Source organism: Saimiri boliviensis, chromosome 18 (assembly GCF_048565385.1).
Source record: "Saimiri boliviensis isolate mSaiBol1 chromosome 18, mSaiBol1.pri, whole genome shotgun sequence".
NCBI classification, from domain to species: Eukaryota; Metazoa; Chordata; class Mammalia; order Primates; family Cebidae; genus Saimiri; species Saimiri boliviensis.
In genome coordinates, this window is record NC_133466.1 from 5,621,493 (window position 1) to 5,642,965 (window position 21,473).

Below are 21,473 nucleotides of genomic sequence, written 5' to 3' on the forward strand. Positions count from 1 at the left end.
CTGCCAATGTTTGGGGGAGGGAGACCAGCGAGGCTGCCACATTGTTTCTGTGGTCTGAGAAATATTGCCTTTCCTCTGCTGAATGGAACATGAAACACATTCTAACTTGTTCACCCCAGGGGCACCAGATAATTTGTATTTCAGCAGAAGTATTATAATTACATAGTTTAGAGTTAGAATTAATTAGCATTTGGGGAAGTAGTGATAAAACCAAGCAGTTATTAAAAAATTAATTTTAATAGAGGTCACTTTGGAGAGAGTACTTGGTTTTCTTTTGAAAGACTCGTGTGTATGTATGGTGGGGGAGATAAAAGAATAAAATTATTAAATGATCCTTTAATCAACCTAAAATGTGACCCACCTTATCATTGGATGCTACCACTGAATGCTAAAATCCAAATCAGTGGCACAGACACAGAGGATATTTCAAAAGAAGTCAAGAGTTACGTGAATCTTTGAGGGTTATTTATGAAGAAGAGCCTTTAAAAAGTATATCATGTTCCTAAAACATGGGTCATAGCAACCTTCTTGATATTAAATATCATCAAAAATGATTTTATATGTTATACTAGATACATGAGACACTTATTAATAATTAAATATTACTTGAAGAATAATTTTTGAAATCAGGGAACACTGCCTATGAGTGCGCTGAGTGTCAAGCTCTCCTGGGAGGGCTCGCGCACCTGGGAGTGAAGTCGAATCTTTGCCCTCATGAAGCTTTTACTTTGTTTTGAGTGAGGAGTTAGAAAAGACTGTAATTTTAAAAAGTGTTTTCACCTTCAGTTGGAGTTGTACAACACTCCTCTAAGTTCTTAAAATCAAAGACTGTGAAAGTTAATTTTTAATGTTTTTTCTGAAACTGATCATGGTTCTGTAGTTATGCAAGAGACTGCCATGTTCTCAGAAAGCCATGTTGAAACATTTGGGGAGAAAGAGACATCAAGTGTGCAACTTACTCTCCAGTTGTTCAGCAACAACAATAGTTGTTTTCATTAGAGTGAGAAAAAGGGAAAGCAATGGAGAATATGAGGTAACTAGTTATCAAGTGGTGAGTGAAAGTGGAGGGTCGGCTGCAGCTTATTGTACAATTCTTGTAACTTTTCCTTGGTGTGTTTATCTTCAAAATAAAGTAGTCTATAGCTTTAGGCAAAAACTGTTTTGTTTTTTTTTAAGAAAAAGGGGTAGTGTGAATATTTATTTATTTTTTCTTAAAGAAATGAATTCCCAGTCTTTTTGAAAATCTAGAACATCAACACTTATAAGTTTATACTTCTTTAGTTTTCAGGTTATAGTAGAAATTATCCTAGCACTTCTCTGAAACAAGAAGCAGCCTTTACCGACGTACCAATATTTTTAAGCAGTGCCATCTTTTAAGCAATATTTTCTTAACGTTGCTTCTAAAAATTTGAAAAATGTCCTTTCATCAAAGTCTATAGACTGCATTAGTTAAATTTTTCCTTTTCCTTTGAAGACAACACCCTTGCTGCAGTGTGCGGACAGAATGATCAGCTGACCTACTCCACATCTGTGTACTCTAGGTCAAAGTTGTTCCCTTTAAAGGGTCATTGGAGAAGAATATGTGGGATTTGATAAGCTCTGCTGATAGTTTAATAATTATGAATATTTAACACATACATTTATCCCACATTTGCTAGTACAAAAGCGAAAATAAGGAATGAAAGCAAATTGTTCTGTGGAGTCAATTGGTATATACTATTATCATAACCCAGAAAGAAAAAAAATATTTCATAAAGGAGCATTAGCTTTTTTTTTTTAATCTCATTGACACCATTAGATGTTGCTGCAGAACATTAGAATACGCAGTGGTGCAACCTGAGTTGTCTGTCTGCCGTTTACAGGAATCTCTATCCATTTTATGCTGTGTCAAAAAGGAAAACAAAGTATCAAAAATGCCAGGGTTTATTTTAAATTAGGAGATACGCTCTGATTTTCTGGGGTCTTAAGTTGAAGCCTGGAGCATTTTTCTTGTTAATCCACTGTGAGTTTCTAACAATAAGCCCTGTTTTAAGAGGAAAAGGGGTGCTGTAGTCTGATTAATCAGACGGCCTTGTTCATTTTCCCCGGGATGATGAAGCATTGCATGGCTCCCTGGTTCGGTGAAAACAGGTTGGGAAAAGCTGATCCAGGAATGGTACATTGAGCATGCGGGGCTCTGCAACCACTTTCCTGTATTTCTTTGGGGACAAGGAGTAGGGTTCACCATACTTGTCCAGTTTTCTTTGCACTTGCCACTCCTTCTCTTGAATTATTTTGTGAGGTTACTTTCATTTGGGCACACGTTTGAAGAAAAATGTGTGCCTCCAAGTTCATGCCCAGGTTGTCTGTCCCTGATTACACAAACGGCCTTGGAGTTTTCTTATGAATTCTGTATGCAGTCTCTCACTGCATGGCTTATCTAGCAGTTTTGAGAGCAAAGCCTTGAAAATGAATGAAGTGCCTTTGTATTTTCTGTTCCAGTCTGTGATCTGGTGCGTGGAGGCGATTTTGATTATTCTTGACTGCACTTGTGTTTTGTTGTTGTTGTTACAGTTTTTTATTTTTAAATTCTATCTCTGATAGGTTTTTTTTTTTTTCATTCTGTGCATCCATTCAACACCCATATTGATACACTTTGGATGTTTGTCCCTCCAAATCTCATGTTGAAATTTGGCCCCTAATGTTAAAGGTGGTGCCTAGTGGAAGGTGCTTGGGTCATGGGGACAGATCCCTCGTGAATAGCTTGGTGCTGTCTCTGTGATAATGAGTGAGTTCTTCTTCTGTTGGTTTATGCAAGAGCTGGCTGTTTAAGACAGCCTGCCACCTCCCCCCAATCACTCTTGATCCTTCCCTCATCAGATGACTCACCTGCTCCCTCTTCACCTTCCACCATGATTCCAAGCTCCCTGAGGCCCTCACCAGAAGGTAATGTTGGCACCATGCTTCTTGTACAAACTGCAGAACCATCAGCCAAATCCATTTTTTGTTATAAATTACCCAGCCTCATGGATTGCCTTATAGCAGCACAAAACAGACTAAAACATATATGCATACTTTTGTTCTTTTTGTTGTTGGTCCCAAGGTAGACTTTCCTTTCTTTTTTTCTTTTCTCAATGTCTCCTCGTTCACAGTACAGATCAGGCACAGGACCTGGGCCGAGGCGTGTACAGGGTAGGTAGGTTAATTTCTCTCCTCTTTCTATGCAGGCAGTGTAAGAACACAGCCGGTGGTAAGCACCAGGAGGCCTAGATTTTGTTGTCTAAACCACTGTGGTTTCTGCCTGCTGACGAAGACACTTTGCACACTTATTTTAGGGTGGTAATTACTTTCCTGTCTTGACACAAGATACTCAAAGCACCCAGATTTGTGTCCAGGGCAAATGACCACATGTGACCTGAGTGGAGGGCCATCCCTGTCTCCTGCTTTGGTCCATGTCATGTGTTCTAAATTGCGCTTCTCTGCACAGGATGAAATTCAGTAGTATTCCCAGCAGAGAGAATGCAAAAGGGGAAGGCGAGCTGAGTTCCTAGGTAACAGCAAAGGACAGAAGGATTCCTGGAAGACAAATAGCAGGAAATGAGATGGAAAATGAAAGGGATCCTCAGAAAAAGGCAGAAAATTGGAGCCCCAAGAATGCCCCCATCAAGCCTTGTTACAAACTGTGGAGGGAAGCAGCAAGCACTGAAGCTGAGAATTTTCCATGGTCCCTTCCCTTCCCCGCAGTTCTGGGGGTGGCCATAGGGATGCCCTTGTGCTGTTAATGGGTCTAAGAAGACGCCTTGCCCAGGGGTCAACAGGGAGGTTTGAGCACCGTTTACTCTCATGGAATACAGTAGTATAAATTCACTGCGGTAACTTCACTGAGCAAAGGTACAAATCAGCATAAGGACAACGATTTCTATCACGGACTAATCAAATAGTCAGAAATCAACAATTTCCTAAGAATATTCTGACCTCTACTGGCTCTTGGCAATAGATGGAGACAGAAGAAACCTGAAGATGGCCTCCCACTCTTTCTTCTCTCCCACTTCTCCTGCAGGCTTTGAGCGTCACTGAGTTTCACTCCTTCATTAAAACGTCTCTGACATTTTAGAGTCCAGAACAGCACAAGATACCCATAATTTCTAGTCGGGCGTGGTGGCTCATGCCTGTAATCCCAGCACTTTGGGAGGCTAAGGTGGGCAGATCACCTGAGGTCAGGAGTTTGAGATCAGCCTGACCAACATGGAGAAACTCCATCTCTGCTAAAAACACAAAAATTAGCCAGGCTTGGTGGTAGGCTCCTGTGATCCCAGCTACTCAGGAGGCTGAGACAGGAGAAACACTTGAACCTGAGAGGTGGAGGTTGCAGTGAGCCGAGATGGCACCATTGTACTCCATCCTGGATGACAAGAGTAAAACTCCATCTCAAAAAAAAAAAAAAAAGCTACCCATAATTTTCAATGATGTGAAATAACGGAGATAAGATTTAGCAGGAGAACAACAAACCTGCCTGTCTCCTTGCTATTGTATCCCCAGTGTGCAGTGGGGTGACTTCCCAGAGGAGGTGTGAAGTCAGTGTTTGTGGAATAACAGATATGAAAGAAAATAGACTCCGTTACTTTTGTGAGTAAGAAAGAACAGGGTTCACTCAGGATATAATGGACAAGGGAATTTCTTCTTATGTGTAATCACTGAATCATGTATAATTGGAAGGGGAAGATCACTACTATGTTAATTTCCCCCTGCAAACACACAAACTCTTCTTGCAAAACCATGTAACCTATCTCCCCTGCCTTCTCACTGGAGAAAGCTTTTTGCATGCAAGTGTTTTCCCCAGAAGCAAAACAGCAAATTGAATACTTTTTGCAGGTTGCTGAGAGTGATTTATGTACAGGCAGAGGTGCAAAGGGACTATTTTATTGGACATGAAGGATTCTAATTTTATTCTATGAAGAATGGTAAAATTTGTAGACTCATGTGATGTTAGAACCCAAAACATTAGTGATTCTAGTCTCATCTTTTCCATGTTTTTAGTTGAGGAAATCTTTACTTTGGAGAAATGGTAGTTACTCAACCACAATCAAATTCATTCTGAATATTTTTGTCATTAAGTAACACACATTAAATTTATAACTTTTTTTCAATAGGAACTGTAATATTGTTACTCTAATCAAGAAATTCTACTACAAGGACACGTGCACACGAATGTTCATTGCAGCACTGTTTACAATAGCAAAGACCTGGAACCAACCCAAATGCCCAACGATGATAGACTGGATAGGGAAAATGTGGTACATATACACCATGGAATATTATGCAGCCATCAAAAATGATGAGTTCACGTCCTTTGTAGGGACATGGATGAACCCGGAAACCATCATTCTCAGCAAACTGACACAAGAGCAGAAAATCAAACACCATATATTCTCGCTCATAGGCGGGTGTTGAACAATGAGAACACATGGACACAGGGAGGGGAGCACTAAACACTGGGGTCCGTTGGGGGGAAATGGGGGAGGGGCGGGGGGGTGGGGAGGTGGGAAGAGATAGCATGGGGAGAAATGACAGATACAGGTGAGGGGACGGAAGGCAGCAAAGCACACTGCCATGTGTGTACCTATGCAACAATCTTGCATGTTCATCACATGTACCCCAAAACCTAAAATGCAATTAAAAAAAAGAAATTAGTGCAATAACTTACATTAAGCTGAATGTCTTGTATTTAAAATTTTATCTATACGTGAATATATTTTTAATGTCACTTTTTTTTTATCAGCCCTGTTAACTTGAGGGCTGTGGGAAAATTCCTATTTCTTTATCTATAAAATAATGATGGTATCATATCTGTTCTGCTCTCCTCTTTCTTCCAGAGTATCTGAGAAAATGTGAAAGCACTTTATTAACTATAAAGCAATATACCATGAATATCATGAAGAGAATTAAGCAAATGATTATGTTCTTATTCTCCCAAATAAATCCAGCCTTTACTATTAACACATATGTGAACAATCCAAAAACAAGTCTGATACATTTTTAAAGGTCAAGAATTTTATAGAGTTTTTAAACTATAAAACAAACATGACATGATTTTCTCAAACATAAATTTCTTGCTTTTATCCTAATATATAAATAAACACAATAATGATAACCTATGGGCCAGCTCTGGCAGACTTCCAAATTAACCCGTCTGGCAGAGGTCTTGTGTTTTATGACAACATTCAGTCCCTGGGTAGAGTCTTATCAGGAGTTCCTCAAATTGTTGACATATTGCTTAATGTGTAACTCACAGACACTGGAAAGGATGCTGATTTGTTTCAGAATCAGGAAGTCTGCCTAATTGTCTTACACACAGACACTTTAACCTGCATGTTGTAGTCTGTAGGCGATGATTATAACTTCTGTAATGTACCCTCCAATGAAAAAGGGCAGCTCTGGTGTGAGGAGTCCCCTTCCTTCTAAACTTTCTTATAAAGGCCTTCCAATTAGTAGCTGACTATGGAACACACCCAACTTTTGTTGACTTCGTGGGTCAATCCTCACATTTAGTTTCCAATAAACGTTTGTCAATCGTCACATTTGATTTCTGATAAATGTTTATCAAACCTCAACAGTCTTAATTTTGTTCAACAATGCTAACATTTTTAGCAACTTGTTATTTAAAAATTGATATATATTAATTCCTAAAGGAAGACTTATTAAAAGGTAACAACCAGTCATATCTAAAATGCCGCTAGAATATTCCTCATAAAAACACTATCTCTGTTGAATTAATTCTCCCTTCAATTTGACAGTCTTTTTTGGGAAGCATAGCCTATATAAAGTTTATTTCTATATTGGACCTAGCTATACTCATTAGTGATTTCATAGTGCTTTCTTTGCTATTTATTTTAGAGAGCTTTAAGGTGGGAATTTTAGATTCTTTTAGAGAAAAACCAAGGTATTTCTTATAAAGTCTGCTTTCTGTTCTAGTTTTGTTTGGCTTCAGAATGCATGTGTAAAATTTTTATAACTTCAAAGAGTATGAAGGCATTGTGCTTGGGGCTCATTCCTGTTTTTTAATGTGATTCCACATGAGTTCTTTCATAGACATTTTATGACATTTTACTAGCTAGTGGTCACTGTGTGTGAAATGCTGCTTATCGACTGAGCCCGTGTCTGTGTCTGGTTTTCCTCCACATTCTGAACTCACTGCTTATTGGCATTTGCCATTGGGGTGAATGTACACAGGCCTTTTGGGAAACCAGGCTCAGGCCCCAGGCTCTGAGTGAAAGGAACAAAGGGGAGATGCCATCCTGTCCCCGCTACCCTCAGTGAAAAATAGAAAACCAAATCTCCTTAGGCTGCTTGTCAAAGATCTACCAGTTATTCCTTCAGAGTAAAAGAGAAGGTTGAAAAAAGACCCTTTGCTCATCAATATATGACTATGAAAGGGTAGAGAGGTTTGACATCTTGGGCATTAGGGTTCACTGCCAGGACTCCTTTTGAATTCTACTCTGTGTTTTATTTTCTTGGAATCTATGGCTGCAAATGACTGTGCTTCTGGAAACTGAGGGCCTGATGAAAGTTCTCCCCTTTCCTATGTAACAAGTGACATTCAGAACTGACATCAACTTCCACAAAGATGCAGAATTTTAGAGAAAAATTAACAACTCTTCAATGAGGACAAGTTGCAATCTTGTGCAAAGATGAAGTAATGATGACTTTGTGTTTTAGGTATCAGAGAGCTCACCCATGTGCAGGCCATTTTACCACATTTAAAATTTTTAAATTTACCTTAGAGATGTAGCGTTTTGCCTTTATTCTTTCTATCAAAATGTTGTTTTTCTGGCTGGACACAATGGCTCATGCGTGTAATGCCAGAACTTTGGGAAGCTGAGGCAGGAGGATTACTTGAGGCTAGAAGTTTGAGACCAGCATGGGCAACATAAAGAGACTTTGTCTCTACAAAAAAGTTTAAAAAAAATTAGTCAGGTGTGGTAGTTTGTACCTGTGATCTGAGTGACTCAAGAGGCTGTGGCAGGTAGTTCCCTTGAGCCCAGGAGTTTGAGGCTACTGTGAGCTCTGACTGCACCACTGCATTCTAGTCTGGTTAACATGGCAAGACTCTGTCTTTGAATAATAATATAATGATAATGACAACAATAATAATTTTAAAATGTTGTTTTTCTGCATGTTTAAATGCCAAACTACTTAGTTAACATTTTAAATTTGATTTAAATTAACCTATGCTTGGGATCTTTTTACCATTACCAATTTGCATTTGAAATACATAATTGAGTTATTCTAATAACCCAAAAACAGACTTTTGAGATCTTTTACCTTCTCTTTTTGATTTATAAATAGCATATTAATTCCTGTTTGAAGTGTGGATGCAGTATGGCTCTCTGCATATTCCATTTTAGCAATTTCATTATTGATTTATTTCTTTTCTAAAAGTTACAAAAGCGATGGTTATTTGATTTCACAAATAGAAGTGACTCAGACTGGTAAATACTCACAGTTCATGGTTCCTTCCCTGCCTGACAGTGTGAATCAGAAATTAAGTAAATCAATGATGACATTCCTAGAATTGAATCTGCTGGGACCTCCGCTGCATCCACACTCTGTACCCTCTCTACAACCAGGTTAAGCAGACTCTCTCCATGTAGGGTGGTTCTACTTTAGGAAAATAGAAGTGACTCAACTCTATCCATTTTTCCACAGGTACCTTTAGCAAATACCAGTGGTTTTGGTTACAAAGGTCCAGGGATTGGTACTCTTGGAGAGCAGTTCAGGAAAAGTGCCTGTGTGCAGGAGTGGAGGGGCAACAGAGAAAATTGCTCTGTAATAGTCTGTCCAGAGGGCAGCTCCAACAGTCTCCTCTGAGTGCAAGTTATTTTTGTTTATTCACTTTTGTTTGAGTGCTTGCTCTGCTCTGTCACCCAGGCTGTAGTGCAGTAGCACCATCACTGCAACCTCCACCTTCCAGGCTCAAGAGATCCTCCTGCCCCAGTCTCCTGAGTAGCTGGGACTACAGGTGCATAGCACTATGCCCGGCTAACTTGTATTTTCTGTAGAGAGGAGGTTTCACCATGTTGCCCAGGCTAGTCTCAAACTGCTGAGCGCAAGTGATCTGCCCCCCTCAGTCTTCCAAAGTGCTGAGATTACAGGGTGAGTCACCACATCCAGCTGTAAATGCAAGTTATATTCACAAATGTAAGATGGACATTAAAGTATATAATTTGCCTGCTATAGAAATCCAGCAATGTGTATGTAAAGATGTCAATGCTATTTTTTACTGATAAGACAAATGGAAGAACTATATGCTTTAATGATACGTAGGACTATTTTCTGAAATCTACTGGTGTTGAATAGTCGAGGCTGTTATTTTAACATAGGAAGTCAGTCTATTTCTAATCAAAGTGTAACTTCTCTGATAATATGTTTTGGATTTGTGATTAATGTTTCAGTAATAGTAGGGCAAAATATTTTTTTCCTCTTTTGATTACTACTAGACTAATATTTTTATATTATATTTAGAGTTGATATTTTGGTAATACAACAAGACAAAATATATATTTTTCCCTTTATAACAACCAATCTGATATTTCCCATGTAACAGTTTTAAAAACGCTTCTCTCTGGATATACCTAGTGATTCCTGAATCTCCTACTGTAACTTAACCACTGTTACTAGTTCTTTGCTTTAAATAATCTTGACACATAGTTCTCATTCCAGATCCACGTTTTCTTTGGCCATTTATAGAAACTTAACAGCGTGGTGGTGTTGTGAATGTGAAAGAGCTGCCAACTCTCCTGAATCTGCTGTCATTGGTTATCAGTGCCATTTAAGCACTTTATATTTGAATGAAGCTGATTTTGTTTGAGCCACTTGCTTTATCCAATGAAGCAAGAAGGAGCAAATGAGAGGTAAAAATAAACTTGGCTTCTTTTATTAGGGCTGGGGCTCCCATTGGTATTTTTCATGTTTATCACAGATGTCCCAGTCAGTAGCAGGTTCTGAGAAATGGCATCTAACTGTCAAATTGGAGATTTTATTTGCTAGAATATTCACTCTTTATTGCTTATCTCAAAATCAGCTGGGATGAGTGTTGTTACCAGTCCCCTCATGCATGAGCTTGAAATCAGTTGGTAGCTAAGCCTTGCCAATGCTCATATGTCTTTGAAATTAACAAAGTAGCTTATAAAATGTGTTACATATTTTTGAAATACATGCATGAAGTGCATTAGTAACAAAGCTCCTTCAGTAAATCTTTAAGAATCTGGAAAAACACACAAGTCAGTTCAAGAGTATTATATCCATGTTTCACTTTGCAGCAGTGACTTTATATCTTGTTTTTTTGTGTGTGCGAGTGTGTGGTTCTTTGCATTGCTTCAAACATCTTCTTGAATGAAAATGAGTCAGATATAGCTACTTTGCTCCTCTCCTGTAGACACACACTTTGATTAATAGAGTTGTTGGTGAAGTGTTAAAAGTCAAGAATGTTGTTATCACCACACGCAGAGGGACTGGATATGGGGAGTGTAGAGGGATTTTAAATGAGAAGCACTGCATATCACAATCATAGAGCAACTCCCTGAGTGATTTTACATGATGAGCCAAGCTTCCCCAAAGAGCAATTTAATTGGCATATTTGAAGCTAGAAGTTTCTGACAGCTACCCCATACCTTAGCAACAGCTTGTTCTTTTAGTAAGAGTCCCTGTAAACAGGTGGGAAAATTAAGGCACTCTGAATATTTATCAAGTGTACAACATTCATTATAGTATTTCCTTTTAGAGGTATTCTCTGAAATTCCATAAGGCAGTTTAAGCAAGCCAGCAGCTGTTGTAAAGAGACCGAGAAAGCTCTGACTAATAGATTTCTTCTTAAAATTTACCAGACTTTTTTTTTTTCAGAATGCTATGAATAAATCATAAGACTTTCACTAGACTTTCCTATTCTTATCAAATAGCAAATAAACTGGCTAAAAGTAACTGGAAGAAATCTTTTAGCATGTAAGAGAATACTCATCTACACAGAACAGCTCTATCCTGTTTTCCTTTGTAAAACTGCAACAACAACAAAAAATGTCATTTTCAACTGTGCTGAATCTCTGGCAGTTTTTGAACCCAGCTGCCTATCATGGTTTGGGTTTCTCTGTACTGTGTGAGTGACGGTAGGCTAAACCCACTTCCACTGGTTTTTCTAACTCATTCTTCTCAAAGTTGTCTCAAGGCTTTCCTATTATTTCCAATTACCTGTGAAATGGACAAGCAGGAGGTGGGACACAGTACCACAACAGCAAGTCATTAATAGGATCTTACCTTCAACCTGGTGGACGCCTCAGTCTTCCTTTGAATTTTCTGAGTAACATAGCACCGGAGAACTATATAAACAGCCCTGATTCTAGTCTCAGAGGCAGGAATGAGAGTTGGCATGATAGTCAACTTTCACTGTGTCTTATCTGTATCAGATACAAATAAGGGAATAAATACAAATAATAAGATTTTTTATGATAATAAAATAATGCATGTTTCCACTGGATAGTTTTAAAACTACAAATAGTCACTAAGAAAAAAATAAAATCCACTTACAGTTTCACTCCCAGAGATAGGTAATCAGGGTCTCCATACCGAACAATTAAAGGGGGTTTACAGGTTCAGTTGGAGCACAGTATGGATGGTGGACCCAGAAGTTGTACAGCTCAGGTCTTAAACATCTGTTAACATCTTGTGTCAGGCGTTATTTGAGTCTTTCACATAGCCTATGTCATTTTGTTGTTGTTGTTGTTGTTTTATTTTGCTTTCTAAAATTAGTTTCATGCCATGCTGATAATTTGAAGCTTGTTTTATCCTGTATATCTGAATGTAATGCCTACTAACCACAGTACTCCACATCGGGAATTCTGTTCTCAGTGAAAGGTGGACTGCTCTTCCGAGGAAGGGCTGAGGCAGGCAGAAGTGCTCAGACTTAGAGAAGGATTGGAGAACAGGGAAGGTGGGGCCAGCTCTGCGCCTCGTGGCCATCACTGTTGTTACGACAGGACTCTTGATACCCATGTGGCTGAGGAGTCAGCCAACATCCCCGGGACAGACTTGGTGTTATTGAGTGATAAACAAATCCTCTTCCTCCCCTCTCCTCATCCTCCCTCTCCTTCCTCTTCTCTCCTCTCCTCTTCTCTTTTTCTTCCTTTCCTTCATTGTTCTAAGCCTCAGACTGTTCATTTCTAGAGCTGGCCAGATAGAACAGTAAGTCACAGTGAGATACCGTGTTCCATGGGTTTGTTCTCACTGAAATGTTGATGAGCCACTGCTGGGGAGCTCTGGTGCTCTTTTGAAATATCCAGTAGCACCTTCCCTTTGAAAGCCTGGAACAGAGGTTCCACTAGTCAGTGAACCAGCAGCAATGATAAACTACAATGATAACCCATGACCATCAATCCACAATGACAGGAAATCAATGCTCCATTCAGAACTGAATTTTACCACGTCAAATACGGTTCCAAGTTGCACAATGAAGATACTACTATCCAGCTAAAACTAAAACCGAAACCAAATCCAACAAATAAATGAAAATCAAAGCTAGATCTTAATCTTTGTGGTTTGAGAAATCCAGAGAAAATAGGACCCTGGGTAAGCCCTGCAATGAAAGAGACTCATGTCAATGACTTTAAGATTTGTGTTCCAGATCTTCAGTGTACTTTTGTTTGAGAGTTCTTGTAGCTAACCGAGGTAGGTAACGCACTGAAAATCAGTGCACGTGCAGAGTGAAGTCGGCGTTCGATAGCTCCTTGAGAGCACTGGCATCTGCTCACTTGCTCATTCTAGCCACAACAGTTGGTGGGAGAAACATGTGCTGGTCTTGTTATAAGTGCATGTTAATAACGTTTTCTCTGATAATGCAGGAAAGCTGAAGACAGAGGTGACTAGAGTTTATTTTTCAAAGATAACTTTTCTAGTCTGGTCAGATGCATTCGTAAGAGGGGAGAAAAACAGTGTAGGCTGATACGGATCCAGTACTGATTTCCTCTTGGTCAAGCATGTTAGACGGTGAGAGAAGACAGGGCAATGCTGGAAGACTTGAAATACGGGAGCCTCAGCTCTGAGGTGGGTGGAGTGCTCTTTGAATTTAGCTCTGCAACCCATCAGCAGTGTGGCCTTTGGCAAATCACTCTCTGAAACATGGTTTCTTCTTCCGTAAAAATAGCATAAAAGATCTTCCTATTGTGTAACGTTGTTGGGAAATAGGACTTAAAGAGAATATTTGCAAGTGACTTCGTGGCAGATGTTTCCTTAAAGGAATGTTCTGGTTCTTGCTGTCAGCATCACTGTCACGAATCAGAGGTTCTTAACCTGCTGTGTGCCTTTGAGGTCTTAGGCAAACTCATGGAGCCCTTGGAACTCTCCTCAGGATAGTTTTGTTGTTGCTGTTGTTAAATGAAAAAATTATAAATGACCTTAAAAAGGAAATCATTTAGCAAATTATTATTGACATATATGTTGGGCAGAATTATGACTCCCAATAAATGCCCATGTCCTAGCTGCCTAGTCACAGAACTACCAGAAGCTGGGAGAAAAGTTGGGGTTAGACCTTTCCCTCGCATCTTTAAAGAAAGCAAAGCCTGGCAGATGCCTTGGTCTCAGAATCCTAGCCCCAGAACTGTTGTTCAAACCACTGTTTCCAGTGTCTTGTTATGTCATCCCTGGTAACTAATGTCACCCTTTCACGTGCTCCAGCCAATTCACCCCCAGGCACTTATCCAGTTCGGACACTGGGCATGTTGTCTTATGTAAAGTACATGAGACATGGCTGCCTAGTTCTACAGATCATTCTAACATCTTTATGAGTCATTTAACTTGACTGGGCCCTAAGCTTTATTCACCTGCTAATTGAAGAGATGGAGTTTTTCTCAAATCTTTTCATATACCTGCCCCTAAGCAGACTATAACATAAAACCCTGGAGGGTTTGGGATTTGCCTAACGTGGCCCATTGCCAGTTTAAACTGTCTGTTAAACTGGTGTTGTCTTGAAAATCATGTGGATATTTTATCCTTTGACACCTTATGTATGTTTAGTTTAATATGAAATAAATTTTAAATGGCCCATTGTTACATAATCTTGAAGTGTTTGTAATATGAACTATATTTACCGGGTGAATTCTTAGTCTCTGACATCATGATCAAGTCACTTAAAACCAGGGACATCATCCCACACCCCAAATACTAGGAACCCATTTGCGTTGCTGCCAGCCTTGTGGTTCCTGCTAGTCCTAATACTGCCCATTCCTAGGGCTGCTTCTAGGTAGGTTATATGGCAAAGACCACACTGTGTCTCTGTGTACAACTTCCCCAGAAACCTTTGTCCTTGTGGATACCCCAGTGTCCACTTCTGGAATGAGTTAGCATAACATTAAAATACTCATGGAAAGAGTTGCTGGACTGTATGGAAATTAGAATGCGTCATAAGGGGTACATGTGTCTGTAGGGCATATCCCCAAGCAGGACACTTTGATCTTGGAAAATGTACTTAAGGGATTCTTTCATTTTGTGTAAAAGAACAGATGACAGTAGGAAAAGTGACTGAGATTCTGGATCCTGTGCCACTGCCTTCCCCATTGAAGGAATTCATGATCAAGTCACTTAAAACCAGGGACATCATGCACAGCCTCTTCATAGCTGGGAGGAAACAGCTGTCTCCGGAGTTGGGCAGTGCCCTCAGCTTTGCCTAAATCCCTATCAACCCGAGAAGTTTCCTCATCTGTAAAATTGGGAAAATGATCTGTCATAGGTCTACTGTGAAGACTAAATGACAGGTAGCAAATATTTCTTATAAAATGCCACAGGGGCATTAGGAATTATTATTTGGTACATTTCTAAGTAGGTCCAAAAGGCGTTGATGGAGCTACTGATGGGACTGATCTGCCTTGTGCTTGAGGCCAGTTTGTGCGTGTGTGTGTGTGTGTGTGTGTGTGTGTGTATCTGTGTTTTACAAGATCTTGCTCTGCGGCCCAGGCTGGAGTGCAGTGGCATGATCATAGCTTTCTCCTTCCATAGGGGGGAAATGGGGGAGGGGCGGGGGGAGTGGGGAGGTGGGAAGAGATAGCATGGGGAGAAATGACAGATACAGGTGAGGGGAAGGAAGGCAGAAAACCACACTGCCATGTGTGTACCTATGCAACAATCTTGCATGTTGTTCACATGTACCCCAAAACCTAAAATGCAATAAAAAGAAAGAAACAGGAGTCTTAATCCATTGAAAGACATAAAGAGACTGTAGAAATGAGCAATTTATTACTAGAATGCCCATGTTCCTCATAAAATAAGACACAAATCCTGTACTTATAAAATATATGTATTTAAAGCCCTTTCTTCAGAAAACTTAAAAAACAAAATATTTAGGAAGTATTGGCCAGGCGCAGTGGCTCACACCTATAATCCCAGCACTTTGGGAAGCGGAGGTGGGAGGATCACAAAGTCAGGAGATGGAGACCATCCTGGCTAACAAAGTGAAACCCCATCTCTGGTAAAAATGCAAAAACAAAAACAAAACAAAACAGAAAACAATTAGCTGGGCATGGTGTCACATGCCTGTAGTCCCAGCTACTCGGGAGGCTGAGGCAGGAGAATCGCTTAAACCCGGGAGGCAGAGGTTGCGTTGAGCCAAGATCATGCCACTGCACTCCAGCCCAGGCGTTAGAGTGAGATTCCATCTCAAAAAGAAAGAGAAAGTATTTCATAAATATTTAGGAAAAGGCAAAAACAAGTGAATCATGTGTTGTCCTGAGATTTTTTCCTGCAATCTCCCCTTTCTCCTCTCTCCCAGTGCTGCTGGAGTTTTCTTCCTAAAGAGAGATGCTCAGATCTTCAACTCCAGCAAAAACACTTGGATGACTTCTTTCCATGCATCTAAAACAGCTTCAAAAAATATTTTCTAAGTTTAATTGCATTTCTGCTTCTTGTATATGGTTTCGAAAAGAGCAAGAGGAAAGTAAAGTTAAATCCCCAAATTATTTCTTAAATTGTCCCCAGAAAATTAATGTGCATGTAGGGTCATGGGTTGCCCCACATAGTAACTGAGACACATGCATTGCTGGTGAGTCCCTTCTTACGTAAGAATGAATCTTTCATCTAGAAGCTGGCACAGATTGGAAGATTCTGGCTGCTGTCATCCTATATGTAGTAGAGTTTTGGTTTGTTGTTTGCTTTTATCTGAGTGTCTGATTAAGGTATTCAAAGAGCAAGAGAGAAATCTGTGAAGAGATGGACTATTTGTGTCAAAACTGTTCAATCTTATGGCTGGGATCACTTGTATTGATTGTTGAGCTAGGTTCCTCAGTAACTGTCTAGATATTTGACATATTGTGTTTTATTCTATTGTGGTATGTGACCACATAAACAGATAGAATAGTAATCTTCTCAATCTTTTATAGTCCATAAGTATTCATACACTTATTTCAAAGTGTCTGTTTCTAGCTTAGATAAATTTAGATGCTTTCATTTAATACTATATCAATAATCTGCTGCATTTCCATTTAATTTTTTTTCCAGGAATTATTACTCATACTACAAGGCATTATTTATAGCTCCAACTCTCTTACATGATAAAGAATGAACTGTGTATTACATTGCTATAATGAGAAATTCTCTTGTGTTTAAATTAATCTCCTTTCTTAGTCAGCATTGGGAAATCCTGTGGATTCTAAAATTCTATTTGAGAATTGTAAGAATGTTTTATTACTCTCCTTTTATTATGTGCCACATTTTTTCTCTCATATATCTGTCAGTGGTGGGTGTATATGTGTGTATACACACACACATACACACATATGTGTATATGTGTATATATTTATATACATATATCATATATACATAGTGTATATATACATATTACATATATATATATATTCATGTTTATATAGATGTATGTAAAATAGATGTGCTCATAAATCCTGAACAATGCCAGGCAGCTGTTTTTATAATCTTGCTGGTTTATATAGAAGTCAGTTTCTACCACATTTCTTCCAGTCCTAGGGAAGTTGTGTCCAAAATGCCCGTCTACAGCAGAAAGGGAAGCCCATGTGCCAGCCCCTGTTTGGTTCTGTATATGCATTACTTTGTTTAATCCTCACAGAAGTCTTTGCAGAGCAGGTGGGGAGTGTTCCCATTTTAAGATAACCAAACTGAGGCTCACTGAAATACAGTGAGCTCTTTAAGGTTACTCAGCTGGTAATAGTGGGTCATTTTTGCCTTCACGTACAATAGTAATTCCCCCTGGTAACAAAATGAGATGTTTCCTGAACTCTCATTTTGAAGCAGGCTCTATGCCAAACATTTTAAGCAGCCCAGTGACATGGAGTTAGTATTCCCATTTTATAAATGAGGAAAACTGAGACAAAGCAAGGTTATGACCTGAGCAGAATTTGAAACCCAGATCTGTCTAATCTTACTACGAAATCCATACTCTTAACACTTTACAATGCAACCTACCGTGTGCTAGACTTTGATGAGTATGTTGGATTACACGGCAGGTCTACTCTTCTTTGGAAATCCAGAACCATATTCCACAATTTGAGTGGTTTGAAAATCCATGTTATCTTGACTGATCCCAACATAGCTGTTCTTATAGCTGGAGATACAAGTTAGAAATCCGCTTCCATTTAGTGATGCAAAACTCTACAAAGGCAAATGTATGCAGCTGATCTTTATGAAAAGCAATCCCTATTAACTTTTTTTAAAAAGTAAGTTTGTATATGGACAAATAAAGGCATATATATATATTTATTGTGTACAACAGGGTGTTATATGTATACATCGAGGAATGGCTAAATTGAGCTAATTAACCTATACATTATGAAATATGCTTATTTTTATACTTAGAACACTTCAAATTTACTCTCAGGGTCTTTGGGGAATACAATATATTGTTATTAATTGCAGTCACCATGTTGTAGGATAGATCTCTTGATCTAACTGAAATTTTGTCTCCTTTGACCAATAACTTCCCAACTCCCCACCCCTACTACCAGCCCCTGGAAATCACCATTTTACTCACTACTTCTATGAATTTAATTATTTTAGAGTTTACCTATGAGATGAGGCAGTATTTATCATTCTGTGTCTAGCTTATTTTACTTAACATGATGTCCCCCAGGCTTTGCCATGTTTCAAATTACAGGATTTCCTTTTTTAAAAAAAGCTGAATAGTATTTTCGTGTGTGTGTGTGTGTGTGTGTTTGTGTGTGTGTTTGTGTATTTTTTTTCTTTATTCTGTTGACACGTAAGTTGATTCTGTATTTTGTGTATTGTGAATAATGCTACAATGAACATGGGAGTGGAGGTATCTCTTCGACATATTGATTTAATTCATAGTCTTTGGATATATATCCAGTAGTGGAATTACTGGATTATATGGTAGTTCTATTTTTGGTTTTTTGAGGAACCTCTATATTGTTTTCCAAAATGGCTGTACCAATGTAAATTCCCACCAATGGAGTGCTAGGGTTCCCCTTTATCTACATCCTCACCAATACTTATTATATTTTGTCTCTTTGATACTAGCCATCCTAATAAGTGTGAGGTTATATCTCATTGTGGTTTTAAATTCCATTTTCCTGATGATTAATGATGTCGAGCATTTTCTTTTAATCTATCTATTGGCCTTTTGAATGTCCTATTTTGAGAAATGTCTGTTCAGATCTTTGGCCCATTTTAAAATTAGGCTGTTCGTTTCCTTGCTATCGAGCTGTTTGCATTCCTTATATATTGTGGATATTAATCTCTTATCAGATATATGGCTTGAAAATGTGTTTTCTTATTCTGCAGGTTCTCTTTGCTGATTGTCTTCTTTGCTGTGCAGAAGCTTTTTAAGTTGATGTAATCCTAGTTGTGGACATTTGTTGCCTGTGCTTTTAGGGTCACATCCAAAATTCATTGCCGAAATCATTATTATGGAGACTTTCCTCTGTATTTACTTCAAGTCTTAGGTTTAAGTGTTTAATCCGTTTTGAGTTGGTTTTTGTATATGGTGTGAGATAAGGGTCTGATTTCATTCTTCTGCATGTGGGTATTGTTTTCCCAGAACCATTTATTTAAGATTGTTTTTTCCTCAGTGTGTGTTCTCGGCACCTTTGTTGAAAATCTATTGACTGTAAATGTGTGGATTTGTTTCTGGGCTCCCTATTCTATATTCTGTTCAACTGGTCTCTGTGTCTGTTTCTATGCTGATACCATCTGTTTTGGTTACTGTAGCTTTGTATCTATTTGGAGGCAAGTAGTGTGATGCTTCCAGCTTGTTCTTTTTACTCAAGATTGCTTTGGCTATTTGAGGGTATTACGGATTTCCATATACATTTTACAATAATTTTTTTTCTATTGCTGAGAAACATGCCATTTGACAGGGATGGCATTGAATCTGTAGATTGCTTTGTGTAATATGGACATCTTAACAACATTAATTATCCCAATCCATGAACATAGAATGTTTTTCCATTTATTTATATTTGCTTAAATTTCTTTTATCAGTGTCATAATTTTTAGTGTACAGATTTTTCACCTCCTTGGTTAAACTTATTCTTAGATATTTTATTATTTTTTGTTAGCTGTAAAAAATGGGACTATTTTCTTGATAACTTTTTTGGATAGTTTATGGTTAATGTGTAAATATGTTACTAATTTTTACATGTTGACTTTGTATTCTGAAATTTTATTGTATTTGTTTATTTGTTCTAATAGTTTTATGGTGAGTCTTTAGAATTTTCTACACAAAAGATTTTGTAATGATCATCATGCTTGAGAGGATGTAGAGAAATAGGAATGTTTTTACACTCCTGGTGGGAGTGTAAATTAGTTCAACCATTGTGAAAGACAGTGTGGTGATTCCTCAAGGATCTAGAAATAAAAATAACCATTTGACCTAGCCATTAGTGGATATATATCCAAAGGATTGTAAATCATTTTATTATAAAGACACATCCACATGTATGTTTATTGCAGCACCGTTCACAATAGCAAAGACTTGGAACCAACCCAAATACCCATCAGTGATAGACTGGATAAAGAAATTGTGGCACATATACACCATGGAATATTATGCAGCCATAAAAAAGGATGAGTTCATGTCCTTAACAGAGACGAGGATAAAGCTGGAAACTATTATTCTCAGCAAACTGACACAAGAACAGAAAACCAAACACTGAATGTTCTCACTCATAAGTGGGTATTGAACAAGGAGAACACATGCACACAGGGAGGGGAACATCACACACGGGGGCCTGTCAGGGGTTAGGAGGCTAGGGGAGAAGTAGCAGGGGGTGGGAGGCTAGGAGAGGGATAGCATTAGAAGAATACCTAATGTAGATGATAAGGTGGTGCATGCAGCAAACCACCATGGCATGTGCATACCTATGTAACACACCTGCACATTATGCACATGTACCTCAGAACTTAAAGTATAATAATAAAAATATTAATTATGTCATCTTTAAACAGGGTCAATTTAACTTTTTTTTTCCAATTTGGATGTTTTTAATTTCTTTCTTTTTCCTGATTTCTCTGGTTAGGACTTCAAGAGAAGTTGAACAGAAGGAACAAGACTAGGCATATTTTGTTCCTGATATTAGAGGAAAACTTACCATTTTTCATCATTGTGTATGATGTTAGCTTTTGGTTTGTCACATGTACCCTTTATTGTATTGAGCTATATTCTTTCTATACCTAATTTGTTGAGAATTTTTGTCATGAAAGAATTTTGAATTTTGTCAAAAGCCTTTTCTGCGTCTATTGAGATGCACGTGAGTTTTTCCTTCATTCTGGCAATTTGGTATATCACATGTATTGATTTGCATATATTGAACCAGTCTTCCATCTTAGGAACCAGTTCTACTGATGATGGTGAATAGTCTTTCTACTGTGCTGTTGAACTTGTTTTGCTGGATAGGGGCCTGCAATTTTCTTAGAGTGTTCTTGTCTGGCTTTGGTATCAGAGTAATGCTGGCCTTGGAAATGAGTTGGAAGTTTTCCCTCTTAAACTTTTTGAAAGATTTTGGGAAAGATTAGTATTAGTTCTTTAATGTTTTGTAGAATTTTATCAGTAGAATCATTGCTTCTGAGTTTTTCCTTGATTGGAGTCTTTTTATCATTGATTCAATCTTGTTACACATCTCTGATCTATTCAAATTGGTGTTTTTTTGTTGTTGTTGTTTTGTTTTTTTTTTGTTTGTTTGTTTGTTTGTTTTTTTTTGAGATGGAATCTCGCTCTGTACCCCAGACTGGAGTGCAATGGCACCATATCTGCTCACTGCAACCTCCGCCTCCCGGTTCAAGCAATTCTCCTACCTCAGCCTCCCAAGTAGCTGAGATTACAGGCATGAGCCACCGTACCCAGCCAATTTTTGTATTTTTTGGTAGAGATGGGATTCATCCTGTTTGCCAGTCTGGTCTTGAACTCCTGACCTCATGATCCACCTGCCTTGGCCTCCCAAAGTGCTGGGATTACAGGCGTGAGCCATTGTACC

At 38.6% G+C, this 21,473-nt stretch overlaps 1 protein-coding gene and 1 non-coding gene across 3 annotated transcripts in view; one reads left to right on the plus strand and one right to left on the minus strand.

Moving 5' to 3' along the window:
- DSCAM (DS cell adhesion molecule) overlaps positions 1–21,473 on the plus strand; it is a 746,447-nt gene that overhangs the window by 308,877 nt on the left and 416,097 nt on the right. The window lies entirely within an intron of this gene.
- Positions 3,112–3,246, minus strand: LOC120368516 (small nucleolar RNA SNORA51). Its single transcript, XR_005582621.1, has one exon. It is a non-coding gene; the product is annotated as a small nucleolar RNA SNORA51 (small nucleolar RNA).